Source organism: Ranitomeya imitator, chromosome 3 (genome assembly GCF_032444005.1).
Source record: "Ranitomeya imitator isolate aRanImi1 chromosome 3, aRanImi1.pri, whole genome shotgun sequence".
Lineage (NCBI taxonomy): Eukaryota > Metazoa > Chordata > Amphibia > Anura > Dendrobatidae > Ranitomeya > Ranitomeya imitator.
The window spans coordinates 380,306,157-380,330,465 of record NC_091284.1 but is presented as its reverse complement, the minus strand read 5'-3'; positions in this window follow the sequence as shown (position 1 = coordinate 380,330,465).

The following is a 24,309-nucleotide window of genomic DNA, read 5'->3' as shown; positions in this document are numbered from 1 at the left end:
TTTTCCATAACACACACGTGGACTAGTAAGTGACTAAGTGACCAATCATTACTATATATTATGTCGGACTCGCAGTTCCACTTGCGAGAGCCTCGCATCACTTCACCCTGCACAGCCGCCCGTTCTTTGTACAGGAGTGTGCAACTGCATAGAAATACGGACGTTTCGGGTGATGCAATGCAAGGCGCGTGCATCACTCTCGCAAGTGGGACTCCAGCCTCACTGCAATCATTGGTCTTGACCCCAACTGCTTATCTTCCTGTTTGCATGGGAAAATTGCAGTCAATCCCTACTTCCTTTTATAGTTGCATAAATAGCAACAATCATCTGAGACCTTAACATGCTGCAGTTATCAGCCACACGAGAGGCCGGGTTAATGTTCATGGCCAATAGTTGCTATAAAAATCATAAAGTTGACAACAGAAAATGCTCTTGATTTCACAGCATTTTTAGGCCAAAATGGAAAGTAGTGATCAAGCCAAGGAACTTTCAGATTAACAGGCACCTCCATCCAAAAAGCAGAAGTCTGGAAGTCAGAAAAGAAAAGCAGTTATTGGAAGAGAAAGTTAAGAAGCTCACTACCATTGATCACTTTTTTAGGAAGTCTACACAAAAGGACAGTGGAGAGTCAACCAGTTGCACTACATCAGGAATTCAACCAAGTTCGAGTGTCTCTGTGGAAGCATTTTCCAGCACTGATGAAGTTGCAGAAGAAATTGAAGATTCTACACATCAGCAACTCCTTCTCAGTGGTTCTGAACCTCGGCCAGAACTAACCGATGATCCTGCTGAATGGCCTGAATTAATTTCTGATGTGCTGAGATGCCAGGCAATAAAAAGGGGTCCCAAACAAGTGAGATTGGAAAATTTCCCGCTCACAGAATTTTCTGAGGGTTCAAAGAGACGCTTAACTTGTACCCATTACTACAGGTCAATGGGTACTAGAATAAAGGTTTACGAGACTGGCTTGTTTACTCCACGGTTGGAGATTGCAGATATTGTTTCTGTTGACGGTTGTTTGACATTGAAGCAAAATCTGTGTTTTCGAGTCATGCTGGTTCCAGGAACTGGAAACATGTCAGTGGTAAGGGATCTTTACACTCCCACGAAATATCCAGCCATCACTTCTCCAATTATGCAAAATGGAAAGAGCTGGAAGCTAGCTTAACATCTGGAAGAGCCATTGACAAAAATTTGCGTAGGCAAATCCATTTGGAAGAACAACATTGGAGTGAAGTTTTGTTTCGGATACTGAAGCTGATTCGATGGTTGGCAAAAAACGATCTCCTATTCAGAGGATCATCAGATGCTGTATTCACAGAACATAACGGGATTTTTCTCCAGTTACTGGAACTGATCTCTGAATTTGATTTGCTTCTGAAGGAACACTTGCAGCGCGCTAAAGAAGGCACAAATGTGCATTATTTGAGCAAAGATAAGCAAAACAACTTTTTACATTTGATTGGAGATGCAGTAATTCAAATTATAATGGAAAAAGAGAAAGGAGCTAAATTTTTCAGCATCATCGTAGACTGCACACCTGACATCTCTAAGCAAGAGCAGTTGTCCCTAGTGCTGCGATATGTGGTCATGGATGAAATTAGCGGTCAAAGTGGAGGTCAAAGAAAGCTTCTTAGAATTTCTGCATCTCACAGACACAACTGGAAGAGGCCTAGCAACAGTTGTGTTAGAAAGATTGATAGAGCAGCATCAGTTTTGTCTCAAATATTTGTGGCCAGTGCTATGATAATGGAGCTAATATGAGGGGACAATATAAAGGAGTGCATGCCATTGTTTTGGAGAAAAACCCTCAATGCATTCTTTGTGCCATGTTCTCCACATAACTGGATTCTCGTGGTCGAACATTCTGCAGAGAGTTCCAACCTATCAAAACAGTTTTATGACCTTTTGAGTCGCATTTATGCATTCTTTTCTGGAGCAACTAAGAGGTGCGAAGTGGCCTCTAAGCATCTAACACAATTAACACTAAAGGCTCTATGTCAGACACGATGGTGTGCCCGGCCTGAATCAGTGAAAGCCGATTCAAAGGGGTGGAGCCGCATATTCACTGTAATGAGCGGTACCACGTGACCGCTCACACAGGACAAGCTGCCGGCACTGAGAGGAGGCATCGCGGGAGCTGGGTGAGTATTTCTCTGCTAGCGGGCGGGGGGTGGGGAGGGGTGGGAGGCGGGAGGTGACCCCAAACTTTATTTTTAACAAAAAAAAACCTTGATTTTTCATCCCTTCTCTCCAGCGAGCGCTGCAGGGGAGAAGAGATGAATGCCGCCTTCAGCACCACACGCAGGGGACAGCGTTGTCTCCTGCACGGTCCGTGTGGTCCTCAGGCGGCACACGGCTGCCGCACGTGTGCCACACTGATGTGCCACGTGAGCACACGGACATGGATAACTCCAGTACCGATTTCTCCTGTACCGGAATTATCTGGACGTGTGAGACTGGCCTAAGAAGGACTTTTAGTGTGATGGTTCAGCAAAGTATCACCACTAGAAGACTCTAATTCCTAAAACTGTGCACACAGGCCTGGACAACTACTCTCTCCCTCCAATAAGAACTGTCCCTGAGCTGCAATAGTGTCAGTTCTTTTATAACCTCTGATGAGGTAATGTGGCCTGACTGGAAGGCAATCCCTGCATGTTTATAGGCTCAGTAACAGGCACCAAATATGCTGAGCTATGATACGAGTATTCAATCTGAGCGCTAGCTAATGCTCGATGAGTGCTGAGCGTATCCGAGCACCTAGATGCTCAAGTGATATCCGAGTATCACCGTATCCCCGTCGGGTCATACATCCAAAATCCCCCACAAAACGGGGTTCGGACACATGAGCTGATGGGGCCATAGACTTAATGGTGACAGAAGTCTATGGCCACAGATGGGAACACAGAACGCAATGATTTACTTTTATCAGAACAAATAGATCATAATTCTAAAAAAATCTTCATCTTCCTTCTATTCAAGTATTAATGAAAGTTTGGAATACAAATCATCTCAAAAATGATTATTAGTATTAAATAGTAACAAAACAAGATTCTCACTCTATTCACGCTCCTAGAGACTCTTATTCCTAATCTATCTCTTTCCTCTTGTCCTTCTGCTGGAATTAATTATATATATGTATATATATATATATATATATATATATATATTTATATATATATATATATATATACATATATATATATTTATATATATATATATATAAATAAACTAGCTATTGAACCTGTTCTACGCCCGGGTGGCGAGCATTTATATTGGTATATTGTCTCCATCATGGTATGTGCTGCTCCATCCTGCGTCCCCATCCTGTCATGCGCTGCTCCATCCTGCGTCCCCATCCTGTCATGTGCTGCTCCATCCTGCGTCCCCATCCTGTCATGCGCTGCTCCATCCTGCGTCCCCATCCTGTCATGTGCTGCTCCATCCTGCGTCCCCATCCTGTCATGCGCTGCTCCCATCCTGCGTCCCCATCCTGTGATGCGCTGCTCCCATCCTGTGATGCGCTGCTCCCATCCTGCGTCCCCATCCTGTCATGTGCTGCTCCATCCTGCGTCCCCATCCTGTCATGCGCTGCTCCATCATGCGTCCCCATCCTGTCATGCGCTGCTCCATCCTGCGTCCCCATCCTTATGTGCTGCTGCATCCTGCGTCCCCATCCTTATGTGCTGCTGCATCCTGCGTCCCCATCCTTATGTGCTGCTGCATCCTGCGTCCCCATCCTTATGTGCTGCTCCATCCTGCGTCCCCATCCTTATGTGCTGCTCCCATCCTGCGTCCCCATCCTTATGTGCTGCTCCATCCTGCGTCCCCATCCTTATGTGCTGCTGCATCCTGCGTCCCCATCCTTATGTGCTGCTGCATCCTGCGTCCCCATCCTTATGTGCTGCTGCATCCTGCGTCCCCATCCTTATGTGCTGCTGCATCCTGCGTCCCCATCCTTATGTGCTGCTCCATCCTGCGTCCCCATCCTTATGTACTGCTGCATCCTGCGTCCCCATCCTTATGTGCTGCTGCATCCTGCGTCCCCATCCTTATGTTCATGCTGCATCCTGCGTCCCCATCCTTATGTGCTGCTGCATCCTGCGTCCCCATCCTTATGTGCTGCTGCATCCTGCGTCCCCATCCTTATGTGCTGCTCCATCCTGCGTCCCCATCCTTATGTGCTGCTGCATCCTGCGTCCCCATCCTTATGTACTGCTGCATCCTGCGTCCCCATCCTTATGTGCTGCTGCATCCTGCGTCCCCATCCTTATGTTCATGCTGCATCCTGCGTCCCCATCCTTATGTTCATGCTGCATCCTGCGTCCCCATCCTTATGTGCTGCTCCATCCTGCGTCCCCATCCTTATGTGCTGCTCCATCCTGCGTCCCCATCCTTATGTGCTGCTGCATCCTGCGTCCCCATCCTTATGTGCTGCTCCCATCCTGCGTCCCCATCCTTATGTTCATGCTGCATCCTGCGTCCCCATCCTTATGTGCTGCTGCATCCTGCGTCCCCATCCTTATGTGCTGCTCCAATCCTGCGTCCCCATCCTTATGTTCATGCTGCATCCTGCGTCCCCATCCTTATGTGCTGCTGCATCCTGCGTCCCCATCCTTATGTTCATGCTGCATCCTGCGTCCCCATCCTTATGTTCATGCTCCATCCAGCGTCCCCATACTGTTATGTGCTGCTCCATCCTGCGTCCCCATCCTTATGTGCTGCTCCATCCTGCGTCCCCATCCTTATGTGCTGCTCCATCCTGCGTCCCCATCCTTATGTGCTGCTCCATCCTGCGTCCCCATCCTTATGTGCTGCTGCATCCTGCGTCCCCATCCTTATGTGCTGCTCCATCCTGCGTCCCCATCCTTATGTCCTGCTCCATCCTGCGTCCCCATCCTTATGTGCTGCTCCATCCTGCGTCCCCATACTGTTATGTGCTGCTTCATCTTGCGTCCCCATCCTTACGTGCTGCTGCATTCTGCGTCCCCATCCTTATGTGCTGCTCCATCCTGCGTCCCCATCCTTATGTGCTGCTCCATCCTGCGTCCCCATCCTTATGTGCTGCTCCATCCTGCGTCCCCATACTGCCTCTGACCTGCTCGGCGCCGAGTGCTGGGGGGCCTGAGCAGGCGGGGACACCGGCGCGCTGTGGGGGTCAGGTGCCGGTATCGCCGCCAGCTCAGGCCCCCCAGCACTTACTATACTCACCTGTCCGGCGTTCCATCGCTGAGCGCCGCCATCTTCCCGGTCTCCTGGCCGTGACTATTCAGTCAGAGGGCGGCGCCGGGGCGCATTAAGCGCGTCATCGCGCCCTCTGAACTGAAGGCCACAGACCGAAGACCGGGAAGATGGCGCCGCTCAGCGATGGAACGGGGACAGGTGAATATAGGCCGATACTCACCCTCCTGGCGGTCCCTGCTTCTGCGGTGGAGATCGCGGTGTGTGTTCAGTGTGAACGCACACCGCGATCTCCCGGGAGCGTCGCTCTGTGAGGCCCAGACTGCGCCGGCGCTTGCGCTTGCGCAGTCTATAGAGGCTTCGGACAGAGTGACGCTCCCAGCGTTATATTATAGATACTATACGATTTATTGCTTCTGAGAATTTAGTGAAAAATACATTTTATCCAAAACAGGTTTCTATAAATATCTTCCACTTAGAACATTTCGCTCTAAGAACATCCTCTCCTCACTATTCTTCCCTTTATATCTTACTTTCCTAAATGACTCACACGAAAAAAGGTATCAGTACTTTTTATTCAATGTATTCTGGCCTAAACATATGTAGTAACAATCTCATATCCTTAAATGGGAATATGATTTGAGTAAAACTTTCAATACGTCTAAGTTCAGATGACTGTATAACAAATCATTCCCTTTTCATTGAGAAAAAAACAGATGATTTTTCATTTGTATTGTCATCCGTGTGCAATCCATATGCCATTCATATGGCATCTGTATCACATTCATTTTTATAAATCAGCAGTTAATAAAATTTACAAGACCAAATATGATTTCCTATGTTAAGAATTGCAACATATTTGTAAAAATCAGATGCTATGTGGTTGATCCATTTTTTTGTGTGCACCCACTGACTTATAAAGGCGAGCCTCATGACAAATACGGAAGAGACTGGTGCATACTGAGATTTTTTTCACGCTGACACTCAGTCCATCTGAAATAAACGAACATCTGGAAATCCTAACTGAATATTATTAGGCCGAATCCTATCAGTCAGAGGTAAGTTTTTTTAATGGACAGCACTCTGACCGAAAATACGGTTGTGCTGACATACCCTAATACTTGGGTTATTGCATATAATATTTTTCTTAGTCTTCGATCACATGACAGTATTTTTGGTCCTAGTGTTGTCCATGAAACAAACTGACCTCATCCTCATATAAACAGCACTCGGACTAACCGTATAGCATTTGATTTTTCTGGATACATTGCAATTGTTAACAAAGGAAACTGCATTTGGTCTTGGAAATTTTATTAACTGCTGATGCATAAAAACAAATGCCATATGGATGTCAGTACAGATTAAAAAATCATCCATTTTTTCTGGATGAAAATGGGCAACTTTTATATGGTTGTCTGAACTTAACCTAATGAGTACCATCAGAGGCGTAGCTAGGGTTTTGGTCCAAGGGAACGAAGCTTCTGAGTGGGCCCCTAACCAGGTAACCTTGATTACAACTCGGTGATGTGCCCTAATAGTGGAGGAGAACCTCAGCAGATGACTGCGCTATTACTGAAAATAATCTCTATACAAAGACCAGCATGGATATTACCACCATATGGTCAGTGGTAGATATCAGCCCTACAGAACATATAAGAGATCACAGCACAGTTACAGATAATGTCTTACCGCTGACGTCCTTTCTGATGGAATCGTTCATTTTTCCCGTCTTTTCCATCTGGCTCAGACCGACATGACAACTTCTTCCAGCCAGGACTTGTCTGCAGAGAATATAACAAAGACACATTTCACTTCTCATATTCCAGCCCCATCACCATCGATTCCCAACATGCGCAAACCCCTCATCCTGCTGATACCCCAATACTGAGCCGCTGCTGCTGTATGTGTCCCTATTACTGCACCTGATACCCCAATACTGAGCTCCTGCTGCCGTATGTGACCCTATTACTGCACCTGATACCCCAATACTGAGCTCCTGCTGCCGTATGTGTCCCTATTACTGCACCTAATACCCCAATACTGAGCCGCTGCTGCCATATGTGCCCCTATTACTGCACCTGATACCCCAATACTGAGCCTCTGCTGCCATATGTACCCCTATTACTGCACCTGATACCCCAATACTGAGCCACTGCTGACGTATGTGTCCCTATTACTGCATCTGCTATGTGGATCTCTGTGCCCTCTAAATTCTAAAGCACCCCTCTATAATAATAGTAATGCCGGGTGCAAGTGCCCTAGAAAACAGTACCCATATTTTGCCCCTAGAAAGTAATAATGCCCTGTGTGCCCCTTTGATAGCCACAGTAACCTGAGTTCCCCTATAACAATAAGTGCCCACTTTACAGTTCCCCCTGTACAGCTCCCCTATACACAGTATGATGCTCTCTTATACACAGTATAATGCACCCACACAGTATACTGACTCCTTAGTAGCCCCCAAACTGTTTGTTGGCTCCAACAATGTATAATGACCCCCACACTGTAATCTCCATACTGTATGATGGCCCCCTAGATAGCCTCCATACACAGTAGCATAATGCACCAAATAGTCCACAATATAGTATAATGCACTCACCATAGGCAGACTCTATAGCATACGGCAGCCCCCATAGTCAGACCCTGTAATAAGGCAGCACCCCCATAGTCAGACCCTGTAATAAGGCAGCACCCGCATAGTCAGACCCTGTAATAAGGCAGCACCACCATAGTCAGACCCTGTAATAAGTGTTGTGAATTCTGTTGTCGGGCTCCCTCCTGTGGTCATGAATGGTACTTCGGCTGGTTCTGTCCATGGACTTCCTCTGGTGGGTGTTTCTGAGTTTCACAGGTGACGAGGTTAATTCGTTAGCTGCTGCTCTATTTAACTCCACTTAGATCTTTGCTCCATGCCACCTGTCAATGTTCCAGTATTGGTCTGTTCACTCCTGGATCGTTCTTGTGACCTGTCTTCCCATCAGAAGCTAAGTTCCAGCTTGTATTTCTTTGGTTTGCTATTTTTCTGTCCAGCTTGCTATTTAATTTGTTGTCTTGCTTGCTGGAAGCTCTGGGACGCAGAGGGAGCGCCTCCGCACCGTGAGTCGGTGCGGAGGGTCTTTTTGCGCCCTCTGCGTGGTCTTTTTGTAGGTTTTTGTGCTGACCGCAAAGTAACCTTTCCTATCCTCGGTCTGTTCAGTAAGTCGGGCCTCACTTTGCTAAATCTATTTCATCTCTGTGTTTGTATTTTCATCTTTACTCACAGTCATTATATGTGGGGGGCTGCCTTTTCCTTTGGGGAATTTCTCTGAGGCAAGGTAGGCTTTATTTTTCTATCTTCAGGGCTAGCTAGTTTCTTAGGCTGTGCCGAGTTGCATAGGGAGCGTTAGGCGCAATCCACGGCTATTTCTAGTGTGTTTGATAGGTTTAGGGATTGCGGTCAGCAGAGTTCCCACGTCCCAGAGCTCGTCCTTATTATCAGTAACTATCAGGTCATTCCTTGTGCTCTTAACCACCAGGTCCATTATTGTCCTGACCACCAGGTCATAACAGTACAGGTGGCGCAAAGTACTAATGCATCTCAATAGAGGGATAAGAGAAGTTCTGAGACCATTTTTTTTTCTTTGCAGTGTGTTTTGTCTCTATTTTCCCCTTTACCTCTGGGTGGTTCAGGACACTGGTGTAAACATGGACATTCAAGGTCTGTCCTCTTGGATGGATAATCTCACTACAAGGATATAAAACATTCAAGAATTTGTGGTTCAGAATCCGATGTCAGAGCCTAGGATTCCTATTCCTGATTTGTTTTTTTGGTGATAGATCTACGTTCTTGAATTTCAAAAATAATTGTAAATTGTTTCTTGCCTTGAAACCTTGCTCCTCAGGTGACCCTGTTCAACAAGTAAAGATCATTATTTCTTTGTTACGTGGTGGCCCTCAAGACTGGGCATTTTCCCTTGCGCCAGGAGATCCGGCATTGCGTGATGTTGATGCATTTTTCCTGGCGCTTGGATTGCTTTATGACTAACCTAATTCAGTGGATCAGGCAGAGAAAATCTTGCTGGCTCTGTGTCAGGGTCAGGATGAAGCGGAGATATATTGTCAGAAGTTTAGAAAGTGGTCTGCGCTCACTCAGTGGAATGAATGTGCCCTGGCAGCAATCTTCAGAAAGGGTCTTTCTGAAGCCCTTAAGGATGTCATGGTGGGGTTTCCCATGCCTGCTGGTCTGAATGAGTCTATGTCCTTGGCCATTCAGATCGATCGACGCTTGCGTGAGCGTAAAGCTGTGCACCATTTGGCGGTACTATCTGAGCATGGGCCTGAGCCTATGCAATGTGATAGGACTTTGACCAGAGCTGAACGGCAAGAACACAGACGTCGGAATGGGCTATGTTTTTACTGTGGTGATTCCACTCATGCTATCTCCGATTGTCCTAAGCGCACTAAGCGGTTCGCTAGGTCTGCCACCATTGGTACGGTACAGTCTAAATTTCTATTGTCTGTTACTCTGATTTGCTCTTTGTCATCCTATTCTGTTATGGCATTTGTGGATTCAGGCGCTGCCCTGAATTTGATGGACTTGGAGTATGCTAGGCGCTGTGGTTTTTTCTTGGAGCCCTTGCAGTATCCTATTCCATTGAGAGGAATTGATGCTACGCCTTTGGCCAAGAATAAGCCTCAGTATTGGACCCAATTGACCATGTGCATGGCTCCTGCACATCAGGAGGATATCCGCTTTCTGGTGTTGCATAATCTGCATGATGTGGTCGTTTTGGGGTTGCCATGGCTACAGGTTCATAATCCAGTATTGGACTGGAAATCTATGTCTGTGTCCAGTTGGGGTTGCCAGGGGGTAGATGGTGATGTTCCATTTTTGTCTATTTCGTCTTCCACTCCTTCTGAAGTTCCAGAGTTTTTGTCGGATTATCGGGATGTATTTGATGAGCCCAAAGCCAGTGCCCTACCTCCTCATAGGGATTGCGATTGTGCAATTAATTTGATTCCTGGTAGTAAGTTTCCTAAGGGCCGATTGTTCAATTTATCTGTGCCAGAACACGCCGCTATGCGGAGTTATATAAAGGAATCCTTGGAGAAAGGCCATATTCGCCCGTCGTCATCACCGTTAGGAGCAGGGTTCTTTTTTGTGGCCAAGAAGGATGGTTCTTTGAGACCTTGTATTGATTACTGCCTTCTTAATAAAATTACAGTCAAATTTCAGTATCCTTTGCCGTTGCTGTCTGATTTGTTTGCTCGTATTAAAGGGGCTAGTTGGTTCACCAAGATAGATCTTCGAGGGGAGTATAATCTTGTGCGTATTAAACAAGGCGATGAATGGAAAACAGCATTTAATACGCCCGAGGGCCATTTTGAGTACCTGGTTATGCCATTCGGGCTTTCCAATGCTCCATCAGTATTTCAGTCCTTTATGCATGACATCTTCCGAGAGTACCTGGATAAATTCCTGATTGTGTATTTGGATGATATTTTGGTCTTTTCGGATGATTGGGAGTCTCATGTGGAGCAGGTGAGAATGGTGTTCCAGGTCCTTCGTGCGAATTCCTTGTTTGTGAAGGGGTCAAAGTGTCTCTTTGGAGTTCAGAAGGTTTCATTTTTGGGGTTCATTTTTTCCCCTTCTACTATCGAGATGGACCCTGTTAAAGTCCAGGCCATTTACGATTGGACTCAGCCGACATCTGTGAAGAGCCTGCAAAAGTTCCTGGGCTTTGCTAATATTTATCGGCACTTCATCGCTAATTTTTCTACTGTTGCTAAACCGTTGACTGATTTGACCAAGAAGGGTGCTGATGTGGTCAATTGGTCTTCTGCAGCTGTAGAGGCTTTTCAGGAGTTGAAGCGTCGTTTTTCTTCTGCCCCTGTGTTGTGCCAGCCAGATGTTTCGCTTCCGTTTCAGGTTGAGGTTGATGCTTCTGAGATTGGAGCAGGGGCGGTTTTGTCGCAAAGAAGTTCTGAGGGCTCGGTGATGAAGCCATGTGCTTTCTTTTCTAGAAAGTTTTCGCCTGCTGAGCGTAACTATGATGTTGGTAATCGTGAATTGTTGGCCATGAAGTGGGCATTCGAGGAGTGGCGTCATTGGCTGGAAGGAGCCAAGCATCGCGTGGTGGTCTTGACAGATCACAAGAATTTGACTTATCTTGAGTCTGCCAAACGGTTGAATCCGAGACAGGCTCGATGGTCATTATTTTTCTCCCGTTTTGATTTTGTGGTTTCGTACCTTTCGGGCTCTAAGAATGTGAAGGCTGATGCCCTGTCAAGGAGTTTTGTGCCTGACTCTCCGGGTGTTCCTGAGCCAGCGGGTATTCTCAAAGAGGGGGTAATTTTGTCTGCCATCTCCCCTGATTTGCGGTGGGTGCTGCAAAAATTTCAGGCTGATAGACCTGACCGTTGCCCAGCGGAGAAACTGTTTGTCCCTGATAGATGGACTAGTAGAGTTATCTCTGAGATTCATTGTTCAGTGTTGGCTGGGCATCCTGGAATCTTTGGTACCAGAGATTTGGTGGCTAGATCCTTCTGGTGGCCGTCTTTGTCGCGGGATGTGCGTTCTTTTGTGCAGTCCTGTGGGACTTGTGCTCGGGCTAAGCCCTGCTGTTCTCGTGCCAGTGGGTTGCTTTTGCCCTTGCCGGTCCCGAAGAGGCCCTGGACGCATATTTCTATGGATTTTATTTCGGATCTCCCCGTCTCTCAAAAGATGTCGGTCATTTGGGTGGTTTGTGATCGCTTTTCTAAGATGGTCCATTTGGTACCTTTGTCTAAATTGCCTTCCTCCTCTGATTTGGTGCCATTATTTTTCCAGCATGTGGTTCGTTTACATGGTATCCCGGAGAACATCCTTTCTGACAGAGGTTCCCAGTTTGTTTCAAGGTTTTGGCGATCCTTTTGTGCTAGGATGGGCATTGATTTATCTTTTTCCTCGGCTTTCCATCCTCAGACAAATGGCCAAACCGAACGAACTAATCAAACTTTGGAAACATATCTGAGATGCTTTGTTTTTGCTGATCAGGATGATTGGGTGTCCTTTTTGCCGTTGGCTGAGTTTGCCCTTAATAATCGGGCCAGCTCGGCTACTTTTGTTTCGCCGTTTTTCTGCAATTCTGGTTTCCATCCTCGTTTCTCTTCAGGGCAGGTTGAGTCTTCAGACTGTCCTGGTGTAGATACTGTGGTGGATAGTTTGCAGCAGATTTGGACTCATGTGGTGGACAATTTGACATTGTCCCAGGAGAAGGCTCAACATTTCGCTAACCGCCGGCGCTGTGTGGGTCCCCGACTTCGTGTTGGGGATTTGGTTTGGTTGTCATCTCGTTATGTTCCTATGAAGGTTTCCTCTCCTAAGTTTAAGCCTCGTTTCATTGGTCCGTATAAGATTTCTGAGGTTATCAATCCTGTGTCATTTCGTTTGGCCCTTCCTGCTTCTTTTGCCATCCATAATGTGTTCCATAGGTCGTTATTGCGGAGATACGTGGCGCCTGCGGTTCCATCCGTTGATCCTTCTGCCCCGGTATTAGTTGAGGGGGAGTTGGAGTATGTGGTGGAGAAGATTTTGGATTCTCGTGTTTCGAGACGGAAACTCTAGTACCTGGTCAAGTGGAAGGGTTATGGTCAGGAAGATAATTCCTGGGTTTTTGCCTCTGATGTTCATGCTGCCGATCTGGTTCGTGCCTTTCATTTGGCTCATCCTGGTCGGCCTGGGGGCTCTGGTGAGGGTTCGGTGACCACTCCTCAAGGGGGGGGTACTGTTGTGAATTCTGTTGTCGGGCTCCCTCCTGTGGTCATGAGTGGTACTTCGGCTGGTTCTGTCCATGGACTTCCTCTGGTGGGTGTTTCTGAGTTTCACAGGTGACGAGGTTAATTCGTTAGCTGCTGCTCTATTTAACTCCACTTAGATCTTTGCTCCATGCCACCTGTCAATGTTCCAGTATTGGTCTGTTCACTCCTGGATCGTTCTTGTGACCTGTCTTCCCATCAGAAGCTAAGTTCCAGCTTGTATTTCTTTGGTTTGCTATTTTTCTGTCCAGCTTGCTATTTAATTTGTTGTCTTGCTTGCTGGAAGCTCTGGGACGCAGAGGGAGTGCCTCCGCACCGTGAGTCGGTGCGGAGGGTCTTTTTGCGCCCTCTGCGTGGTCTTTTTGTAGGTTTTTGTGCTGACCGCAAAGTAACCTTTCCTATCCTCGGTCTGTTCAGTAAGTCGGGCCTCACTTTGCTAAATCTATTTCATCTCTGTGTTTGTATTTTCATCTTTACTCACAGTCATTATATGTGGGGGGCTGCCTTTTCCTTTGGGGAATTTCTCTGAGGCAAGGTAGGCTTTTTTTTTCTATCTTCAGGGCTAGCTAGTTTCTTAGGCTGTGCCGAGTTGCATAGGGAGCGTTAGGCGCAATCCACGGCTATTTCTAGTGTGTTTGATAGGTTTAGGGATTGCGGTCAGAAGAGTTCCCACGTCCCAGAGCTCGTCCTTATTATCAGTAACTTTCAGGTCATTCCGTGTGCTCTTAACCACCAGGTCCATTATTGTCCTGACCACCAGGTCATAACAAATAAGGCAGCACCCCTATAGGCAGACTCTGTAATGAGGCAGCACCCCTATAGGCAGACCCTGTAATAAGGCAGCCTTTCATAGTCAGACCCTGTAATAAGGCAGCACCCCTATAGTCAGACCTGACAATGGGCGCCCCGGGCAGTGGCGTCATCACGCCCGTTGTCAGTGTCGTCGACGTCAGACGCAGACACTGACAGGAGGTGATGGGAGAAGGAGTGTAGCGCTCCTTCTCTCATCATTGCAATCAGCTGTATCGGCTAAATGCCAGTACAGCTGATCATCCGATGATGGCGGGGGGGCCCACTGCTGGCATCGGGCCCCCCCGCCTGCTCAGGGGCCCCATAGCGGCAGAGCAGGGAGATCGATTCTCCCTGCTCTGCCGCAGCATGTAACTGCATCGGCGCGCGCAGTAGCGTAGCCCTGGGTGGGCCCCCTCAGAGCACCGGGGCGCCCACACCCTCTATCCCCCGATAGCTACGCTACAGAGTACCATACAGACTAATCACTGTGAAGCATATTGTTAAAAACGCCATTTAGATGGTAAAATATGCCTCACAAACTAGCTAGCAGGTTTTCCAAATCCTCTACAGAATGTTTTTGCAGGACTAGGTGTAAAAACATTAGAAATATTTCTATACTTCACATATTTGTACATTGTAATAAGATCCCCCTAAGCCTTCATTTTATAAACTGAATAACCTCAAGTTTAAAACATATACTGCAGTTCATCCTTAAAGGGAACATCCCATCTCGGAAAATGCTATTTACCTGCAGATATAGAGTTAGTCTGTACGTGTATAGTGTTACAATGCTGCCTGACCGCCAGTCTGAAAGAAAATCAACTTATGTCCTCTTGGGAGCTGCCGACATTCAATCTTTGATTGACAGCTCCTCTGCATAGATGCAGAGCTGGTTGGCAATCAAAGTGCTGGGGTGTGCTTATAGCCACCGCTCCCCGTATAAGTAGAGGTTCAGTGAGCGGTGACTTTAACTACTCCATGCACACGCTTATCAAGAAAAAATACGTTAATTTTCTCCTGGTAGCTACACTTTCAGGAAGATGGTCGGGTAGTATTGTAATGCTATTGACCAGCATATTAACTCTATATTTGTTTACAATAGAACAGAATTTTCTGAAGTGTTAGGTTCCCTTTAATAACATAATTTAGCTACCGGTATGTCTTATACAATGGAACCCAAACTTGTACACAGTGGGTGGGTGTTTTCCTGAACTTGGTCCACACCCCAAATCAAGTTTCTGAGACTGGGATAAAAGTTATGAAATAAAAAAGTGTGAAGTATCGTCTTTGGGTGTGAGTCCTGGGAAGCGCTGCCATTCATGGGCTGGATGTGCTTTTCTTGAACAGTATTGTGAGTGTAATTGTACAATTAATTTACGTGGACACATGATGTCCTTTAAATTTATGACATAATTCAGTCTTTTTGGGTAGGAGTCTATCAGCATGGCACATCTTGAATTAACAATCTTTTGCCTATTCTTCCTTGCATTACAGCTCCAGATCTGTCAGATTGTGAGGGCATCTTCTCTGTACAGCCCTCTTCTGGTCAACCCACAAATTTTCTGTTGGATGCAGATCTGGGCTCTGGCTAGGCCACTTCATAACCTTGGTTTTCTGAGAAAGCCATTCTTTTTTTAATTTGGAGGTTTACTTAGGGTTGTTGTTGTGCTGTAAGGTGAACTTTCTCTTCATCTTCAGCTTTTTAGCAGAGGTCTGAAGGTTTTGGTGGAAAACTGACTGACATTTGGGATTATTCAAAATTCTCTCCACCTTGATGAAAAATAGCCCCAAAGCATGATGTTGCCTCTACCATGCTTCATTATGTGTATGGTGTTCTTTTGGTCATGCACAGTATTGGCATGATGCCAAACATACCTTCATTAATTATGCCCAAAATGTTCAACTTTTGTCTCATCAGACCATAACATGTTTTTACATGTGCTTTTGGCAGACTTGATGTAATGTTTCAGCAAAACATAGCCTTGGATGTTTTTCTTAGTAAAAAAAACGCTACCCCACAGACATACAAAGTATATGGGAGATTGTTGTCACATGCAGTACACAACCAGTACTAAGTTGCCAGTAATTCCTCTATCTACAGGGTGGGCCATGTATATGAATACACCTAAATAAAATGGGAATAACTCATGAAAGAATAAAGTTACGTTAAAACCAAGCACTCTGTTGTTTTTCTTGTGAAATTCTCAATAAGTTTGATGTGTCACATGACCCTCTTCCCATTGGAAAAAATAAAGTTAGATCCAAAATGGACGACTTCAAAATTATCGCCATGGTCACCATCTTGAAAAGTTTTCCCCCTCCCATATATTAATGTGCCACAAACAGGAAGTTGATATCACCAACCATTCCGAGTTTATTTAGGTGTATTCATATACATGGCCCACCCTGTACTTTAATTTTCGTGTAGACCTTTTGGCGCCCTCAAGGATCAATTTTCTTCTTGTCTTTTCATCACATTTTGAGGAACGCCCAGGTCAATGTAATGTCATTGTTGTACCAAATTTAAATCACTTCTTGATGACCTTCATAGTGTTCCATGACATATCTAAAGCCCTGGATAACATGTTTACACCTTTCTCCTGACAGATAATGTTCAACAATGGACCATGTATGACTTTTGCTGTAACATGCAACTAGGAAAGTGTCAGGAAAATCCTACTAGAACAGCTAAACTTTATATGGGGCTAATCAGAATCACTGTAAATGATAGCAGCAGACAACTGTCCACTATCTAAAATGAGTTTAAATGTGATTGGCTAATTCTGAGTACAGCCACAGCCTCAATTATAAGGGGTTTGTATACTTTTAACATCCACCCACTGTACTTTACCTTAAAACTTGTCCATAATAAAATAAAGTAATAGGAACTAATCAAACCGGCACCCCTAGGTTGGGAGCTTTGCATATCAAAAGACTTCTTCCATTTCTACATTTTAACTAGTATTAAGAAAGTGTTATAATTCTCAACGTCATAAGTGGGAAAAAGTGGAACTAAAGTATGATTTATGGAAAGTACCAAGTAAATTTCATTTTGCTTGTTTGTCTAGTCACTATTTACTCCTGACTTTACTTTCCAACTATCAGTATAAGGCCGCCGTCACACATGCGAGTTTTACGGACGTAAGAGCGCAGAATCTACGTCCGTAAAACTCGCAAAAAATACGGCACAATTATTCTCTATGCCCCTGCTCCTATTTGCCGTATTTTACTGATCAGTATTATACGGCTTTCTACGGCCGTACAAAATCGCAGCATGCTGCGTTTGTCACCGTACTGCGCAAGAAATACGCCAATGAAAGTCTATGGAAGCGTGAAAAAATACGGATTACACACGGACAAGCAGTGTGACTTGCGAGAAATACGCAGCGCTGTTAGAGAGAAAAGCCGGTAATTCAGTGCGGTGTACAGTAAAATCACACTGACAGCTTACAGTAGAATAGGTAGAATAAATGTGTACACATAGAATAGGTATATATATATATATATATATATATGTCAGTGAGACACATATATGTATATATATTAATATTTATTCCAGCGCTAGACAGCTTGAAAGCCGGTAATTCAATTACCGGCTTTTTCCTTCTCCTTCCTAAAACCCGACATGATTTGAGACATGGTTTACATACAGTAAACCATGTCTTCTCTCCATTTTTTTTGCAGATTCCACACTACTAATGTCAGTAGTGTGTATCTGCAAAATTTGGCCGTTCTAGCTCTTAAAATAAAGGGTTAAATGGCGGAAAAAATTGGCGTGGGCTCCCGCGCAATTTTCTCCGCCAGAGTAGTAAAGCCAGTGACTGAGGGCAGATATTAATAGCCTGGAGAGGGTCCACGGTTATTGGCCCCCCCCTGGCTAAAAATATCTGCCCCCAGCCACCCCAGAAAAGGCACATCTGGAAGATGCGCCTATTCTGGCACTTGGCCACTCTCTTCCCATTCCCGTGTAGCGGTGGGATATGGGGTAATGAAGGGTTAATGCCACCTTGCTATTGTAAGGTGACATTAAGCCTAATTAATAATGGAGAGGCGTCAATTATGACACCTATCCATTATTAATCCAATACTAGTAAAGGGTTAAATAAAACACAAACACATTTTTTAAAATTATTTTAATGAAATAAAAACAATGGTTGTTGCAGTATTTTATTCAACGCCCAATCCAGTCACTGAAGACCCTCGTTCTGTGAGTAAAAAAACATAATAAACCAACAATATACTTACCCTCCGCAGATCTGTAACGTCCAACGATGTAAATCCTTCTGAAGGGGTTAAAACATTTTGCAGCAAGGAGCTGTGCTAATGCACGCTGCTCCTCGCTGCAAAACCCCAGGGAATGAGGCTAAAAATAGATCAATGATCTATATTTAGCTACATTTGCGGTGAGGCGCCCTCTGCTGGCTGTTCATAGATCGTGGGAAATTACCTAGAAAGCTCCCTGGCTTTCTAGGTAATTTCCCACGATCTATGAACAGCCAGCAGAGGGCGCCTCACCGCAAATGAAGCTAAATATAGATCATTGATCTATTTTTAGCCTCATTCCCTGGGGTTTTGCAGCGAGGAGCAGCGTGCATTAGCACAGCTCCTTGCTGCAAAATGTTTTAACCCCTTCAGAAGGATTTACATCGTTGGACGTTACAGATCTGCGGAGGGTAAGTATATTGTTGGTTTATTATGTTTTTTTACTCACAGAACGAGGGTCTTCAGTGACTGGATTGGGCGTTGAATAAAATACTGCAACAACCATTGTTTTTATTTCATTAAAATAATTTTAAAAAATGTGTTTGTGTTTTATTTAACCCTTTACTAGTATTGGATTAATAATGGATAGGTGTCATAATTGACGCCTCTCCATTATTAATTAGGCTTAATGTCACCTTACAATAGCAAGGTGGCATTAACCCTTCATTACCCCATATCCCACCGCTACACGGGAATGGGAAGAGAGTGGCCAAGTGCCAGAATAGGCGCATCTTCCAGATGTGCCTTTTCTGGGGTGGCTGGGGGCAGATATTTTTAGCCAGGGGGGGGGCCAATAACCGTGGACCCTCTCCAGGCTATTAATATCTGCCCTCAGTCACTGGCTTTACTACTCTGGCGGAGAAAATTGCGCGGGAGCCCACGCCAATTTTTTCCGCCATTTAACCCTTTATTTTAAGAGCTAGAACGGCCAAATTTTGCAGATACACACTACTGACATTAGTAGTGTGGAATCTGCAAAAAAAATGGAGAGAAGACATGGTTTACTGTATGTAAACCATGTCTCAAATCATGTCGGGTTTTAGGAAGGAGAAGGAAAAAGCCGGTAATTGAATTACCGGCTTTCAAGCTGTCTAGCGCTGGAATAAATATTAATATATATACATATATGTGTCTCACTGACATATAAATATATATACCTATTCTACGTGTACACATTTATTCTACCTATTCTACTGTAAGCTGTCAGTGTGATTTTACTGTACACCGCACTGAATTACCGGCTTTTCTCTCTAATATATGTGTCTACTGACATATATATATATATATATATATGTATATATATATATATATATATACATATATATATATATATATATATATATATATATATATATAGACAGTATATATATATTTTCTTTTCTTTTTGGGACACATGGATCACTTCTATAGCGGTATGTTGGTTTTGCTAGGCTGCGAGAAAACCACGCAGTACGGATGCCATACGGATTACATACGGAGGATGCCATGCGCAAAAAACGCTGACACACCCTGCCTACGGAGGAGCTACGGACCACTTTTTTCGGGACTTTTCAGCGTATTACGGCCGTAACATACGGACCGTATTGTTTTACGCTGTGTGTGACGCCGGCCTTAGACTCTTTATATTGTCATGACTAACGTTGGCAAGACTTTCCCATAATTCCATGGCGTAAATTTGTTTGTAGAATTTCATTACCAAGGTTTACAGATCTGAGCAAGTGACGTGCGTTATCTTGTTCACAATAAAGGCAGTCACTATACAATCCCCACATATAGGATTTTTAGAAAGAAAGGTTTATTTATATCTTCCAGGGGTGCTTTGGTTTCAGCAAAAAGTGATATTTTGCAATATTTACTTGTATAAATCATACAATTTTCCTATGTACTTTTTGTTTCAAATTTGTTTACATTGTCTATAGGTCAACCTGAGATATCCGAGGGCAGTATTGAGCTTTTTATGGCAATCCCATAGAATAGAGTGGCGTTGCGCATGCTCAAGCTCTGCTCCATTCAGAGGGGACCCTGTTATTCAATAGCAAACTTCATAATTTTATGTTTTGTGGATAAAAACCTATCCTGGTCATGTGATTGATACACAGTAGGGTACCTGTCTGTCCATCACATGATCGACAGATTATAATCCACTGCCAGTAAACTATGAAGTTTTCTACTGAATGACAGCAAGGAGAAAAATATGTATAAAATGGTGACCAGAAAAATGCCCCCAGGAAAATTGCCCACAGGAAAATTGCCCACATAAAAATGCCCACAGGAAAAATGCCCACAGGAAAATTCCCCACACGGAAAATTCCCCACACGGAAAATTGCCAATTGCATCATCACAAAGTTTCAGATCTATGACATTTCAGGTGCAAGGTGTTCACATGATATGTGAAACGTGCCCACAGACATGAATACCCACAGGAAAACAGTAGAGAGTTATAAGTGAGATGCTCTGCAGAACAGAGAATAGCATAGAGCTATAGGCTAAATGCTCTGCAGGACAGAGGGATAGCATGCAGGTATATGTGAGATGCTCTGCAGTCAGGAGAATAATATAGAATTATAGGTGAGATGCTCTGTAGATCAGGAGAATAATATAGAATTATAGGTGAGATACTCTGCAGGGCAGGAGAACAATATAGAATTATAGGTGAGATACTCTGCAGGGCAGGAGAATAATATAGAATTATAGGTGAGATGCTCTGCAGGGCAGGATAATAATATAGAATTATAGGTGAGATGCTCTGCAGGGCAGGAGAATAATATAGAATTATAGGTGAGATACTCTGCAGGGCAGGAGAATAATATATAATTATAGGTGAGATGCTCTGCAGATCAGGAGAATAATATATAATTATAGGTGAGATGCTCTGCAGAACAGGGGGATAGTATACAGGTATGGGTACAGCCACACTAGCGCCATTTTCAGGGGTGGCAACCAAGCAAAAACACCGTTCAGATCGAGGAAATGCAGTCTGACTGCAACAGCCAATCACAGAGGCTCTCAGAGAGTGTGCGCGTCTGTGATTGGCTGTTTGCCAGTCAATGCAGTGAATATGCATGAGGCTTAATGGGTGGGAGACTGGTAAGACTGGTAAGCCTGATTTACCTTTTACAGCATTTATCTATCTCTCTATTCTATTCAATCTATCTATCCTATCTGTCTGTCTTCTCTTTTCGAACGTTATACAGCACTAGATGGAGGCCACATGCTATCGCATCGGGAGGGCGGTAATGTCCCGATGGGGGCAGGTTTCGCCACATTGAGAATCTCTCCCTCATGTGCTCATCCACCTATCCACTCTCTCTTTCCCCATGTGCTGACTTCTCCCGTCTGCTCTCTTCTTTGACCTGTCTACCCCATGTGCTATCCCTCTTGTCTGCTGTCTCTCTCCTTCCTGTGCTGTGTTCTCCCCTCATGTGCTGTCCCGTTTGAGCTGTCTCCCCCTGTGCTCTGTCTCTCTCACCCCTGTGCGCTTTCTCTCTACCCCATTTGCTGTCTTCTCTCATCATCTCTTCTTTGACCTGTGTACCCCATGTGCTCTCCCCCTTGTCTGCTCTCTCTCTCTCTCCACCACTATTTTACCTGACAAAATGAATCCTCTGTGATCCCCTGCTGTAATGTCAGTATTGTCTTTTGCTTTCTCCCCAGCCAAGGAGATGTGCTATGCTCTGTACACGGTCAGACACAGACAATTTTTAAAATGAACTTTCGTTCGTGGGAAAACCCCTTTAATGTGACCGGCTTCCTCTGCCTGTAGATACGTCGCGCATCTGCCACCAGGATCAGCCAAATGATTCACTGTGCCTACACGGAATTCACGCAAGCGCAGTAAATCAGACCGCCAGCATCTTTGTGCAGACAGATAGCGGCGGTCACATTAAAACTGCGCATGCGCTCCTCCTGTACAAAGATGGTGGCGGTCAGTGAATCATTCAGCTGATCCAGGCGGCGGTGTGTTCACGACGGTGTTCCGCTGGTGGTACCACACAAGAGGCTGCGTACGGCTTATACAGTGTGTGTGTGTGTGTGTGTGTGGTGCGTACGGCGTATAGTGTGTGTGTGTGGTGCGTACGGCATATACAGTGTGTGTTTGTGTGTGTCTGTGGTGCATACAGCGTATACAGTGTGTGTGTGTGTGTGTGTTGCGGTGCAACGGTGTTCCGCTGGTGGTACTACACAAGAGGCTGGTACCACTAGCAGTTTCCATATTGGGACACCCATCACTTGGGTGTCCCAATATGGAGGTCGGTGAACTTCCGCCGCTTGGAATTCTGGGATCCGGACACATCTGGACGAAACAGGATGTGAAGACATTACAAGGTAAGTATATATTAAGATGAGAAAGACCATGTTAAAAACGCATAGCACACAGACACCACACAGATGTCACACTGATGTTAGCTGAGAAAAAAAAGCAAAATCGCATCACACTCGCATGACGATATGGAAAGCACTCGCACGACGTATAAAATTAATATATTAAACAGAATATATTAGAAAATGGTTCAAATGTTAATTATACAAACAATAAGATTTTTCTGATAAAATCAGAATATCTCCTTAAAGCGAACCTGTCATCAGTGATCTGCCTCCTATTTTAAATACTACACTTGTGCAGTTCATATTGTCATCTTTGTAAAAAAAAGTCACTACAGCAAAATGGTGGCCATTTTCCTGCAGCTAATTTTTTTTTCCTCCAACAGAATGGCAGCGGTAGCTCTTGTGCAGTAGCATCTATCGGCGGCACCCTGTTGAAGGAAAAAAAAAATTGTCTGCAGGAAAATGGCGCTGTAGGCAGCACTTGCGCTCTATAGATTCTACTGTGCATGCGCTGCCATCGGCGCCATTTGTGCATGCGCTGCCATCGGTGCCATTTTGGAGCAGTGAAATGTTTTTTTCCAAAAAACACAATATGAACTGTGCAAGCGCAGTATTTAAAATAGCAGGCAGGTGACTGAGGGATCATTGACCTGTCATTTAAGCTCATGAGGATGAATATCTAAGCAGATACAAATACAATCAAATAAGGAGACATCATTTTAAGGGATTATCCCAGCATTAAATTAGCTACTGAACATGTCAGTGGTCCAGTGGACTTTCTCAGAGGAAATAAAAATAATAGCAGAGGGCACAATAACAAGTATGTGACAGCAATATCTAGACACGGGGGAATTTGTTGGTAATATTAATAGTGATGAGCGCGGAATAAAATGCTCGGGTGTTCGTTGCTCGGGTCGAGTACTCAGTTACTCGGACAGAACAACGAGCCCAATGTAAGTCTATGGGAAACCCGCGCATTTTTTCAGCGATTCCCCTCGGGGGTCCTTTTAAGGTCTAAACACGTCTGAAAATTATGGAAACACTGCTCAAATTACACTGGAACCTCATGGGGATCGCCCCTGGAAGCATTCCTGACTCCTAGGTCACAGCTGTAAACAATGTTGTCAGAGTTTCATGCCATTATTACAGGTGCACCAAAAACATACAAAAACGAAAGCAAAATGGATTTTGCTGGGAAATATGTTAAGGAACATCCTTTCCAGGGTAATGACTTGTATATAAGGCAAAATAACTAACCCCAATCAAAAATGTTCCTCCCCCACTTGGGCTATGTTCACACGCAGCGTTTTTGATGCGTTTTTCAACTTCAGCATTGCTTACAACCAATGCAAATGCATTCACTGGGAAATGTCATTGTAATATTTAACAACCCTAGCTGGCCATGTGGTGTGTCACACATGAGACACATCTTGTCTCATTTATGAAGGAGGGTCTCTTAAACTCATAAAGCCTATTTTAGAGGGCATCAGGCAGCATTAATATTTTTAAAGGGCCATCATTAAACAGTGGGTCTCCTATACTGTTAATGCCTATGCAGTGAGTGGCAGGGCTGCCAAAAATTAGGGCGCACCTCAATACATCTTTCACGAGACGTACATGAGGGCCTCCTGAAAAAATGTTGCAGTGAATGCAAGGCCTGCCCTGCACCAAAGTTACATGCACCCCAATAACCCTTTCAGCAGATGTACATGAGGGCCTGATGACAAAATTGTTCACATTAGAAGAAAGTGTGTCTCCCATACTGTTTGCTTATGCATTTAATGCAAGCCATAGCCTGCCCCAAAGTTACATGCACCCCAATAACCCTTTCAACCCAGGTACTGGATGGCCACAGGAAAACCCATTTCACATTATTTATTTCTTACTCCCATACTGTTTGCCTATGCAGTGAATGCAATGCCTGCCAAAAAGTAGGAGACACCCCAATAACCCTTGGAAGAGACGTAGAG